The 13,470-nt window shown below is 38.1% G+C and overlaps 2 protein-coding genes and 1 long non-coding RNA gene across 7 annotated transcripts in view; all 3 read right to left on the reverse strand.

The window, feature by feature from the left end:
- Window positions 1–13,470, reverse strand: part of LOC139982960 (uncharacterized) — a 499,934-nt gene that overhangs the window by 383,226 nt on the left and 103,238 nt on the right. The window lies entirely within an intron of this gene.
- LOC139982964 (neuronal acetylcholine receptor subunit alpha-9-like) overlaps window positions 1–13,470 on the reverse strand; it is a 136,710-nt gene that overhangs the window by 9,299 nt on the left and 113,941 nt on the right. The window lies entirely within an intron of this gene.
- Window positions 4,863–12,801, reverse strand: LOC139983436 (uncharacterized). Its single transcript, XR_011798675.1, has 4 exons — window positions 9,705–12,801; window positions 8,945–9,134; window positions 8,091–8,206; window positions 4,863–7,540 (listed from the first exon to the last, which is right to left on the reverse strand). It is a non-coding gene; the product is annotated as an uncharacterized lncRNA (long non-coding RNA).

Raw genomic sequence — 13,470 nt, forward strand, 5'->3', positions numbered from 1 at the left:
GTATTCCTGATCAATTGAAAATTGTTTGTTGTTTGACTGTTTGTAGCAGTATTCCTCTGAGGAGTGAAAAAAAAATAAACATACAGTGAACAGTTGCAACTGCGCATGCATTTATACATTACTTAAATTATGTTCTGATGAAATTCATGTAATATTCACTGTCGATTTTAGTTCAAAACTGCCAGTATACCATTAGTTCCTGAGCCATAATTTTTTTGCTTTAAAAATCTGGCTTTGAGTGTATAGTATTTTGTCAAAAACATAAAAGTGGAGGGGCTGCTTATCATCATTCCCTGAACAGGCTTACCCAATTTGTTAACTATAATGGTAACATATCAAAATGTCTGGGGACTTGCCACAGTGCTGACAATTTTCAAATATTTCCATGGTTCCACCAGGGATGTTAGAGATGGACAAACAACATTTGAGCTTTCTTTAACGTTTGTTTTGTGCCGACATTAATACTGTTTTTGGTCCAATACTAATACTTAAATAGGGTGACAGGACAAAATCCCCCAGACAAAGTCCCCCTAGGACAAAATCCCCCAGAGCCAAAATCCCCCTGGACAAAATCCCCCTAGGACAAATCCACCCAAGCCAAAATCTCCCCAAGCTATAAAAAATCCCATCAATTCTTTACAAAAATGCGTCATCCCGGTCCCCGGTATCGTCATACAGTACCGTCATCCGGTACCCTCACCAGTATTTCCATTGGTACTCTCAGTGGTTCCCGGACCAGTACTCCGACCATACCCCGACCGGTACCTTAATAGTGAGCCTGACAGTTACCCCCACCGGTGCTCCTCCCTGACCAGTACCCTGGACTGTACCCCGGCCGGTACCTCGACCGGTATCCCAACTGGTATCCTGAAAGGCACCCTGACACATACTCTGACACGTACCCTTACTAGTACTGGTACAATAAACAGTAATTTGACCAGTACCTTGACCGGTCCCTTAAATGTCACAACATGGAGCTATATCCCATGGCCACACTAACAGGTAGCCTTGCAATTACCCTCAATGAACTCCGGACCAGTATCCTGACCAGTACCCTAACCAGTACACTGAGTGGAACCCTGACTGGTAGAGTGACCAGTATGATGACCGGTACCCTGACCAGTCACATGACCAGTACCTTGACCGGTACCCTCACAGGTACCCTAACAGGAGCCCTCACAGTTACACTCGCCAGTATCCTCACTAGTACCCTGACCAATCCCCTGAACGGTACTCTAACCAGTGCAATGTCCCATGCCTTGACTGTCACACCTGGGCCATCACTGGTTGTTGCAGGCAGGCTTTGTATGGGTCAGTGGGATATTGTCTGGGGGGATTTTGTCCGGGGGATTTTGTCCTAGAACCCCTAAATATCACTCAAAACGGATAATGGTACCAGACGGTACCTGTACGTTGTCTGCTAGATTCATACGATGTCAAAAGGCTAGAACATGCACTATAATACTGTTATCAGTCGCCAGTAGGTATATACCACACTCATCTCATATCAGTATTTGTTTCTAATGTCATAACAGGCAGTGGCGGAGCGTCCATACAGTCAGGCGGGGGGAGGGGGGCGGACTCAAATGGGAAGCTGGCGCCCTTTTCAGCTATTCAACACTTTTTACTTATTCGCGATTATTTACTTTTTTATTGCGCTCTCATCTACCTATTGACATTTGTCACATTTTGTTGGCGATGACACCTATACCTAAAGGATCATTTCCGGCGATATAGGGAGTATCTTTACTCAAAAGATTTCTGTACGCTCTGCGCCAACCTGTGGTGGCGCTCCGCTTAGATAATGTCGAAAGCGCCCGTACAGACCTTTCTCGCCCCTCTGACCAATATCCCTAGCTCCGCCACTGGCTCCCAATCTTCTTCCCCGTCAATCCGTCTAGTACCCCCCCCCTTCCCCAACCGAACCTCGTATGTTAAAGGAATATCTTATGATTAGAGACACTTATTCTAATGTTAAATCAGCAAAGGGCAAGCAATAATGATTTTATCACTAAGATTTTTTTTTAATTTCTCAGTTACACCGTCATTCAACTTCCCACTCAATCTTACACTCCCTGATACTCTTCCATTCCAATGTAGGAAACTTCATCGTTACACGCAGCACGCAACGATCCTTGTTCTACTTAATTGATCCTTACTGAGTCTTTCATATTTTTTTCCAAATAGATTAGTGAAAGTTACACAGTTTAATAAATTAGAAGCATCTCCTTGTTAAAGATTTGTATTATCGGCGTATAGTCTTCCGATAAGCGTAACTTAGGTTTGAAAGAAATCAATGGGAGCAGGCAGTAATGATATTAACTTACATATATATATATATATATATATATATATATATATATTTTCAAATCTCTTATTGAACGAATTATTAGCCCCCTGGTTACATCGTCATTTATCATCCCTCCCCCATCCTGCCCTACCCTTCTTCACCTCACACACTCCGCTCTATAGGATTAAAAGAAATCACCGAGAGCAGGCAGTAATGAAATTTACTTACATTAATGAATTTTTTAAATCTCATTTAGGACAAATTATTAGGTCCCCTGGTAACATCATTTACCCCCCCCCCATTCTCCCCTTCCCTTCCTTACAATCACCGCTTCTCTTACACCTAATATATGAGATATCCTCGCAAAGCGTGATGAACTAGGTCCCTCATTTATCTAATGCGTGGAAGGAACTCGAAACTTTCTTCCTTATCCGCCTATTCCAAGCTTTCTCCAAGAAAAGAGTTACAGTACCTATTACCCAGATTTTTAAAAATAGCCTCCCTCCTCATAAAACGTGATGATCTATGTCTCTCATTAATCTAAAGCATGGATGAACTACCAACTTTAAGCATATTACAAAGTTTTTCCACAAAAGAGCTACGGAACCTACTACACACAAATTATGTAAATGTCACTAAACGGCATCCGTAGGGACATCGTTTTTTGGTCCACATTTGAGTTTCCATCATATCTTTGTTCTGCTTTTCATACATATCTTTTATTGTGAATGTTATGATAACCACATCTAAGGACTTTTGAGTCGTATTATTGTATCCAGTGGAATTGTCTCGCTGAGATATAAAAGGATAAATTTTCCGTACGTTTTCACGGTAGGCCCCTCTGTTCAAGGTCAATGCACGACTATAACATTAGGTCCACTAAGTGCGGATATTGGTCTCCATTTGCCACTATTGCAGTAAACCCAACCGAGCAACGTGTCTACGGTGTCTCTTAAAAGACAATATTATTAACAAATTCGAAAAGAATTTTTAATCTCTTTGGTGTCATTTTAAAAGTATTTCTGATAACATTACGTACAGAATTCTTTTATATGAGAAAGGTACATATGAGAAACATGACAATGACCGTGATAAAGCCAATTTCAAGATTACTAGCGATCAATTCGCTCAATTTGTTTCAAAAAATGATTGAAAAGTGATATGAATTCCTCCTCATTCATTCTTTTTATTTGAGCATGTTGAACGCTTGTGATAACATGTCATTACGAATCATTGCAGACGCTCACCAAAACCGTTAAAAAATACCCTCCCTCTCCCCCTTCTCTTCCTACACTGAGCTCCCAACAGTGGCGGAGCGTCAATACAGTCAGGGGGCGGATGCCCCCCCCCCTCAACGGACTAATATGGACTGCTGGCGCCCTTTTCAGCTATTGATCACTTCTTTTACTTATTCGCGAGTATTGACTTTTTTATGGCGCTCTCATCTACCTATTGACATTTGTCACATTTTGTTGGCGATGACACCTATTTATTCTTCGTTTATCTGCAAATTAGCAAGGCCCGGAAAGGGTCATTTCCGGCCATATAGGGAGTATCTTTACTCAAAAGATTTCTGTACGCTCTGCGCCAACCTGTGGTGGCGCTCCTCTTAGATAAAGTCGAAAGCGCCCATACAGACCATTCTCACCCCCCCCCCCCTTACCAATACCCCTAGCTCCGCCACGATAACAGGAGTGACTTTCCATATGTTATTGGTAGGAAATTGCAGGAATTATTGGAATCCTCAATGAAAACTATACGTAGGTAGTCTTGTTTGCGTGGGGATTAAGTTGTGTAGGTGTTACACAAAAATGTAGATATGCTTTCTTTATTCTTGTGGAAAGCCGCTTTCACTTTGATATCAGATAAACCTGTGGTACATGCAGTGACGTAGCCAGGATTGTTCCAGTGGAGGGGGTGGGCGCTTGGCGGGGGGGCTTGAACAATTCCTGGGAGGGCGTCTTGTTACTACCTGAGTGGAGTGCCACCATTTGGGTTGGCGCTCAGCATACGGGAAATTTTCAGCTATAAAGACCTCCTAGATCGTTGGAAATAACACTTCCCAGGCCTTGTAAGCTGCTCTAAAGTTTCACAGCATCCTTTATTTTGAGATCCCCCTGTCTTGATATGCTCATCAAATAGTTTAGAGAAATAGAAGAAAAAAGACAATCTGGTAAGTTGCTTTGAAATATCATGACATATCTCGGCCTATGCGCTATGTCACGTCAGGGTTTTCAACAACTATAGCCTACTGCCGTTCCGCGGTCGAAGGGTCGTTCATGAGTGGTCATCATGGAGATTCGATACCATGCAGACCAATGAATGATATATTTTTCGCACAGTCTTGCAAGGTTTAAAGAAATGGCTCCTTACATAGTTGGCATGATTCAAATTCATTCAGTGCAAATTCATCCAGATGCAAATTCATCAATATAATTGGTCGAGAACTTGCTAGAACAGTAAGCTGTCTGAATTAGCATCTTCAGATCGAATATGGGTTTGCTGAGTTAGGGAGCAATATGTTCGAAGTACAAGGACCAACCAATGAACACATTTGTAACATAAGAGGCTGAGATAAGACACTTTTGCAGAAATCATTATGTCTTCTTTCTGTTTATTACTGATAAATGCAAATATTTTCATTAAAAATCAATATGAAATTTCATGTTACTTTCAGAAATATATAAACAAAGCAACTTCAACAACTTCAGCTCATTCACATTCATGCTATCAGCTAGAAAATTCACCATGAGGCACATTTTCAATGAGGCATTGATGTGAATACCACTGACATAACTTGTGCTATTCAAATGGATAAAGGGCTTGGTCAAGTCATGAATAAGGCTCTGCCCCATATATTGCACATGTACAAAAAGGGTTACTGCTGTACATGCAATACTTTTTTGATGGGGGAGAGAGGGGGGGGGGAGGAGATGTGGTAACATGTTGAAAAGACCACATCTTTTAATTTGTCATTTTTCTTTTGAACATATGCAAATGCTAGAAATGAAAGCACTTGGAAATTTCTTAAAGAGATAGACAGTTGTTGCCCTTGCACTGCTTTGAAGTCTGCACCACTGTAAATATTGTTGAAGGAGTGGAGTTCTGCGAATCTTTTGATAGTCAAGTAATAAATTTTTCTTTTACTGTTTGTTAAACAGCTCCTAGCAGTAATATGCATTTACACGACATTGTATCTGAGGTTCATTATGTAACCGGTGTTTTCTACATACAGTCAAATTAAAAACCAATGTTAAACTTGTTCACCTGCAATGGTCTAAATTCAGAAAGTACATCAATATCATAACTCTTTTGCATGTTGTATAACGGTACTGAATTTGAAGTGGATTATATTTATCAATGAATATAGCAATGTTTTGGGTAAAAGCAATTAAAGCATCCACTTGAACTTCATGTTTTCCTTGCATTGTTTGCTACTTCCTCCTATCTAGTTTCGAAAGGGACATATAGATAAATGCTCAATACCTCAAACATTATTATTTAACATTGTTTCCCACAAAAAATGTTCTGTCCCAGTTTCTGTAAACTACTCGGGATAAATGGAGGGGTGGGGGGGTGTTGGACAGGTTGGGAAACTAAATATTTGACAGATGTTGTATTTGACAATAAAATTCACCTTCCAAGGAAGTAATACAGTTCTTTAAGTGGCATTTTATGAAGGACCTACAGTATGTAACGATAGCAGAATTGGTTATTGCCTCCTACTGAAATGTCCAATAAAGACTTGCAGTATTGGAATGTTCATCAGATTCCTCATTTATAGAAATATCTGTGTTTATTGAAACTTTCCTAGGATGTTGCCAACAAGATGCAGTTGAAGTCTACTGTACCTTGTTGTCAAAGGTGGAGCTCACAAAAAGTCCTATCAACTAGTCTTATTCAAGCAGTGGCAACATATGGGAAAAAAGGAAAAGCAAAATATGGTACAATTTTGTTAATATTATTTTGAACTATTTATCCCAACACCCTATCCTCCTTTTAAGACTTTTGCAAGCTTGTAAACCAGTTACAGCACTCATGCAACATGATATGACAAAGGTTCATTGCCAGAACATGAAACTAGCAATTTGGAGTAAATTTGTTAAAAGAATGATGAAGTTAATACACTGAAATATTGAATGGGGCTCAAAAGAGCTTAAGAAGTCTTTTGAGGTACATTACTTGTTCTGATAAATATATTAATTGCCCTAAGATTCAGCTATTAAAGCAGCTACTAGTCAGATACTAGATAGTATGGGATCATGAAGGTTTTCAGATTTTACCTATATTGGCCTCAAATAACCTTTGACTTGGCTAAGAGCTCAGCACATGATACACCTGCATACAAACTTCCATTCATCATTCCAATATTGAACTATCATGTTAACATGGCTTTCAGATTCAGATATCTAGTTATCTCACATGGGCTTCTGCTATACTGTTTATAGAATAGTACTCAATGTTAGAAACCTATATGCACTACATATGACTACCAACTTTTCCTTGTTGAGTTAGATGCTCTATGTTACTCTACTGACCTTGAGTAGCCTTGACCCTCAATGAAGCCAACACCTACTGAAAATTCCAGTATAAATATAAAATTAATGAAATGATTCAGAAATACTTTAACAGAAAGGAAAACTATTATAAACACTTCTGTTCATACTGACCTCAGCGTAAACAATTTAGAGACCAAGAAAATATGGTATAATAACTATAAGCTAACATTTCTTCCTTCTACTCTGCAATTTTGAGAGAACAATAAGCAAAATTGATACTGGCAAATGTAACATGGCAACAATCACAATAATTCACAAATGATGATGACATCAGAAAAAGTAGCAACCATGACAATGATGATGATTTGAAAATCTTAATGAGCAATCCTAAATGTAACTAGAATTTCACTTTTAGTAGAGCAGGGTTCTTACAAGCAGGTTCTAACCTGGCGGTGGTCGTGGTTTGAATATGATTTCGCCTCTCCCTGCATGGTTTGAAAGTTGAGCGCCCGGGCTGAACATTTATGAACCAGGAAAAGCTTGCTGCCACTTATCTGGTCCGAAAAAATTATAGCATGAGGTAAATTTCCTCCTGGGTGCATAATTATCATAACAGTTCAAGAATTTTCACCAAAGGTGATCATATTTGAATATCTGGAGTCGGCTCGGACTTGAAAGGTTTTGGTTTTGGCTCATACCAAGTGGGGTCGGACTTGGCTCAGACTCTGGCTAATTGGACTCGACTACAGCTCTGCCATAAATATAAAAAGATAATGGATTTGTTAATAATTTATTATATGATGTTGAGAAGGTAGAGACTTAGAAAGTTAACTCCTTAATGTAATGGATAGCATTAAACTTTTCGTTTCACTAACAAAAGGATTCTCAAATACAGTACTAGCAACAATACAGCTAAATTAATGGATCACCAATACGATGCAGTGAAGAAAGGGAGTTTAATAAAGAGCATCCCTCAATGTAATGACTAGGATAAAACTCTTAGTTTCACTAACAAAAGGATACCACATGCAGTACCAACAAGAGGGATGCCCATTATATTGAGGGTCCACTAGACTTGCTAGACCCAACACCCCCATTGTGGGAAGCATTATTGAGCATCTAGTTAGCATTTATTGGGTAACTGAATTATTGAAGGACCTTGGTGTCTCCCCTCCCAGTAGTTTTATAACATTTATGAACCAAGAAGAGCTTGCTGTCACTTATCTGGTCTGAAAAAATTATAGCATGAGGTAAATTTCCTCCTGGGTGCATAATTATCATAACAGTTCAAGAATTTTTACCAAAGGTGATCTTTGGTATCTGGAGTCGGCTCGGACTTGAGGGGTCTTGTATTTGGCTCAGACAAGATGGACTCGGACTTGGATCGGGCTCTGTGTAATTGGACTCGACTACAGCTCTGCCATAAATATAAAGAGATAATGGATTGTTAATAATTTATTATATGATGTTGTGAAGGTAGACACTTAGAGAGTACTCCTAAATGTAATGGATAGCATTAAACTCTTCGTTTCACTAACAAAAGGATTCTCAAATACAGTACTAGCAACATTACAACTAGAATAGTTGATTACCAATACGCTGCAGTGAAGTAAAGGAGTTTAATAAAGAGCATCCCTCAATGTAATGACTAGGATGAAACTCTTAGTTTCACTAACAAAAGTATACCACATGCAGTACCAACATGGGGGGGGGGGGAGGATGCCCATTACACTGAGGGTCCACTGGACTTAAGGTTTGCTAGACCCAACGACCCCATTGTGGGAAGCATTATTGAGCATCTAGTTAGCATTAATTGGGTAACTGAAGTATTAAAAGACCTTGGTGTCTCCCCTCCCAGCAGTATAACAACTGGAATAATGGATTGGTGAAACAATGTTTTATTTGATACAGTGAAGTAAGGGAGTTACAAGAATAATAGTTAATGCAATGAATATGATTAAAATCTTTGTTTTACTAACAAAAATTATTCTCAAATACAGCAACATAAGAATTTGTATAAATGGATTATTAATAACGAATTTTATGATGCTGTAAAGGAAGAAAATTCATTAACAAATTTTAATTTGTATGCTGCATGTCATATACCTGTCCAGAAACTAAAAAGAAAAATTCAAACTTATAGAATGCACCGTACCTGGCTCCAAGCAATGACATATAAATGTAGTCCTCATTATATCTACAGAAGTTGTTTGTCCAATTTTAATCGAAAGCCTTTCCTTTCATTGAAAATTTTGATCTTCAGTAAAAATATTCTTCTGTCTGCAGATTTTATTGATGACAGTACTTCCTTCTCTTGTGGAGAAATTCCATCAGCTCTCGTTAACCTACAATGAACCAAAACAACATTTCAATCATATGTCAAAGTTTCACTGAAGTACATTCCATGTAAATATTTTTTTAAAGCGTCACATTTTGATATTGACATTGTTGCAAAAGGTACAAATAAACACATCATAATCAAGGTTAAAATGTGATGGTGTGTTAACACCTCAAGTCTTTGCTTCACAATCCTACCTACAATTCATTCCAGCCTGCCAGATGGCAGATTTACAGTACATTTGGTTTTCAAAGACTACACATAAAGTCATTTCAATTCGGATAACATTCTATGATGGTGGAAGTAGCAAAGTAAACCAAAAGGTTTGGCAGTGGACTTGGTGGGAAGTGGAAAGTCTTTCTTACATTATTTTGTTAGCCGTTGCCTTAGATCGTTTACAGTTTTTGAAAATAAACAGCAAATTTTCATCATCTTTGTTCGTGTTGAAACTTAGTACAGTAAATTTATATTATGTATAGTGTGTGTTGATCAGACTTAGAGGATATTAAAGGGAAGACTTTAGAAAACTAACTTCAGGTCATAGGGATTTAAAATATATCTCACAGTCAATACTTACTGAATATTAAAGACAACTGGGATGTTTGCAATATATGCTTGTGGGAGCTCCTTATTTCCATATAAGCCATTTCTCTCTGCATCCCATGGTCAGCATGAACCAGCAGCTTAAAGTTACAGTATTTTGATATCCTGTGTCGACCTTGAAATTGCAGCCCTGTACTTCTTGCAATAAAGTGGAGCATATCTGCTGTGGTGTTCTCATTCTGCATTCATGCATTCCTCAAATTGTGCCAAATTTGAGCCATCTTTTCTGACAAGAGAATGAACATAAATAAGTCCAGATAATTGTTTCATAAATTGCAAGTGGAAGTCTTGACAGTGCAGTTCCCTATTTGATGTCAATACTTAGTGTACATGTTGTCCAATATTCATGTCAGTTTAGTTAATTTAGCTATCACTTTTTTCATGGAAACCGCATACCTGTATGCAACAATTGAGAAAAATGCCACACTACTAAGTTTGAATATTGATCTATTATTTGGTATGTAAGTTGTACCCAGGAATTTAGCATGCAATCACTTCAAGAGATTGACTGAGTATTCATGCATGGTTCAATGCCTCATCCCGCATGCAGTTCATTTACTAAAAAATTGCATGCACCCTAGACTATGTATACCGGTACATTTAGTCCCTCAATGTATCATTTGGGGTTTAAGCTCAGGACTACTCGTGTACACAGACTTTGGCATTATGACTGAGTTCATTTTTAATGTTTGGTTTCAATGATGTTGAAACTTTCCACTCACGATGGCATATGTGTGCGTGTGCATTGGTAGGAGTACTGTGTTTGTGATCCTAGCTTGTAAACACAGTTTCTCATGACAGTAAGCTTTATTGGACAGATCTCATAGTTGGTACAGTATGTACGTATAGATGCATCACAAGTACAAGAAGCCTATTGTTTTTGGTGAAGGTCAAAGGTAATTTAGGTAAAAATGGTCAAATTGTGAAAACTCAATTTGAAGCATGGATAGATCTATTTATTGGTATGTCTAGGCCAGTGGTTGGGTCAACAGGGCAAACTTGTGAAAACCTTATTTAAACCATGCGTCTCAAAGCAGGGTACACTAGCTTGCAGAGATATATAATGTTTAGTATCATGTTATATCGCTACAGAAGGCTTTCAGTGGTCTTTTTAGATCCCCAACTGTCACTTTGAAAATGTTGTTTATCACAGTTCTCAATAGTTTTTTGCTGTATATTATTAAGATACAATAAGTTGTACATGCAGCCTACACATATACAGTAGCATACATGTCAGACTGACAAATTCATGAAATGAAACTTATTACATAATGGAAACCATGTGCAGTGCAGTTTGCATAATGGTGATCTATTTATACACCCAACCAGCTAGTATCGGATCATAGCAACATGTTACCACATGTATGCATATAAGTGTTTTGTCACACAGTACAGTTTTAACATCATACAAGGGAGTTTTATTTGTTCCATAACAACTCTGATCATAATAGCCTGTTCGTGCAGGGAGTTGTAATGGAACAACTCCCTGGTTTGTGCTATGGACATGAGAACTATCTAGTGCCTGTTGAACATTAGTCTTGTGCATTTTCATGTTACTTACTAACACCAAATTACTGCACACAGATGGTCATTTTTAAAAGTATGAAAACTGAATACAATCAAGAGCTTTTATTTGGACATGATACCCAATATGAAACTACTTTAGTTGCACATACTGTATGTATGCTGGTTTTTATCATGAATGATTTTTATAGGAGCCATGAATTTTTTTTTATTTTTTATGAAGTAGGTCTGGATTCCCTTGGCATTATAACCTGATTGAAATTTAACCTCTGTGATTGCACTAATATGTGAGACCATTGATCAACCTAATTAATAGCTTTTAATGATGAAGACACTGATAACAATTTCATAACTCATTAGTGTGAACACAATGCAAGGTTCAATGAGGTACTGTTTATTTCCTTAAAATGCATAGCTGGTGGTTTTTCAACATACTCTAATCCTTTCAAATATGTTACATTGAATCTTTACACTTTTCCATTGATATATCACAGACTGTGTTTTTTTGTTATGGGACTCCGTAAAACTGGATCAAACCTAGCAATTTGGGGCAAGGAATTTGCTCTTTTTGCAAAAACTCCTAAGTGCTCAAGTGACTGTACAGTAGGTCACCCTGTGAAGGCATTGTGGGAATTTGAGGAATACTTTTGATCAAGCTATTACTTCAGCACTATTAACACTACCCACATCATAACGTTAATATCAAAATGCCTAAATTACTTAGCTATGATTGCGTTGTTATTCTAAAATGAATACTCAATTGTTTACCTTCAGCCATGTTTCATCCCATAGGTGCAGGGGGAAAAAACTCATGTTACAGTACAAAAAATTGTTGTACACTGCTACACTGAGGCCCTGTGTGACTTAGTTCTCTGAATCAGAACCAATGACACACCACTACTACTGTATGCACAGGGCTGAGTGATGCACAATAACACATATAGAGAATATTGTGGGGATGAATATTGTACTGAGACGGCAAACGTTTTCACATTTTTTACTTTTGTAACTCGTTTATGGAATCTGTCAGGCCCTTTCTTTTACTGTAATGTTCCGTTTGCTTGTGTATCTGTTTTTGTGGAGTTGTGACTTTCTGACTGCCTTATTTTATGTCAGAGAGATTGAGACATACCCAAAGATTTACATTTCGTGAAATGGTTCAAAATTGCATCGCACGAATGCAAGTTCTTTCATACTCCTAAATTGACACATCTGTCGATGAGCTTACTGTAGTGAAGGCCTAAGTAAACATCCATTATCTTTGGATGCTGTTTGCTATGCTCTGAGCCTCTAACTTCAGAAAGGTCAGGTCCCAGAGATTAGTGGTATTATATTGAGGTAATTTTGGTTATTTTTAGGGAGTAAGATTTCCAAATGCCCCAAAACATGCACAGAAACAATTTGATCAGCAAATACCTGAAATGGATTCAAACTCATGAAATATTTAACTCTGCTTGGCTGCAAAAAGTTATGGTTGCCTGCTGTATAGTTGCTAGTACTAGCTACAGTAGTAGTAGGCTAGTAGGCCTATATAGTAATAGTAGCCTAGTACTAGTAGCCCAGGCCTAGTAATATTTGGAGGTGCGTCAATTATTAAGCCTTTACTTTAAAAGATCTGGAAGATCACCAGGCAGCAAAATGTGTAGGTTGACCAGTCTGTTACATGTATATACTTTAATTTATGTATCACATTTATATTCCGAGTATCAGCAAAGGCAGTAGCAGGCAGCTGTGATTTACCATAGCCAGTAATACTGATAGGTCCAATTTAGGGCTAACGTTAGGCCTAGGCTAGTCTACTCTAACTCTAACCATGGTCTTAATTTATTTGTGTTCAGCATGAAGGTATTTACTCTAAATGTTATTAATATATCCGGAACACTTTTATAAGGAATTTACTTACAATGCATATACTGCACCAAAGTCCAAAACCCAACTTCAAATGGGCAACGTTTACGGTAACCTGCGGCACTTTCCTTTGTAGACTACATGGCTAGGCCACATAAAGTAACGTTGAATGTAGGCTATTGGGATAGCAACGATACGATCCGATCGACTGCCCTGCCACCGAACACAGAAAGAACTGCTTATGTGTGGGGGCGTTGTTTCGTTACGTGTAAATTTGCCAGTTAAAATAGAAACTCTTATTTTCTTAAATATCCCAAATTAATGGAAGAAAAAGTACAATTACGAAGATTTCAGTGTAATTAGAGGAA

The sequence above is a fragment of the Apostichopus japonicus genome, chromosome 16 (genome assembly GCF_037975245.1).
Source record: "Apostichopus japonicus isolate 1M-3 chromosome 16, ASM3797524v1, whole genome shotgun sequence".
In the NCBI taxonomy this organism is placed as follows: domain Eukaryota; kingdom Metazoa; phylum Echinodermata; class Holothuroidea; order Aspidochirotida; family Stichopodidae; genus Apostichopus; species Apostichopus japonicus.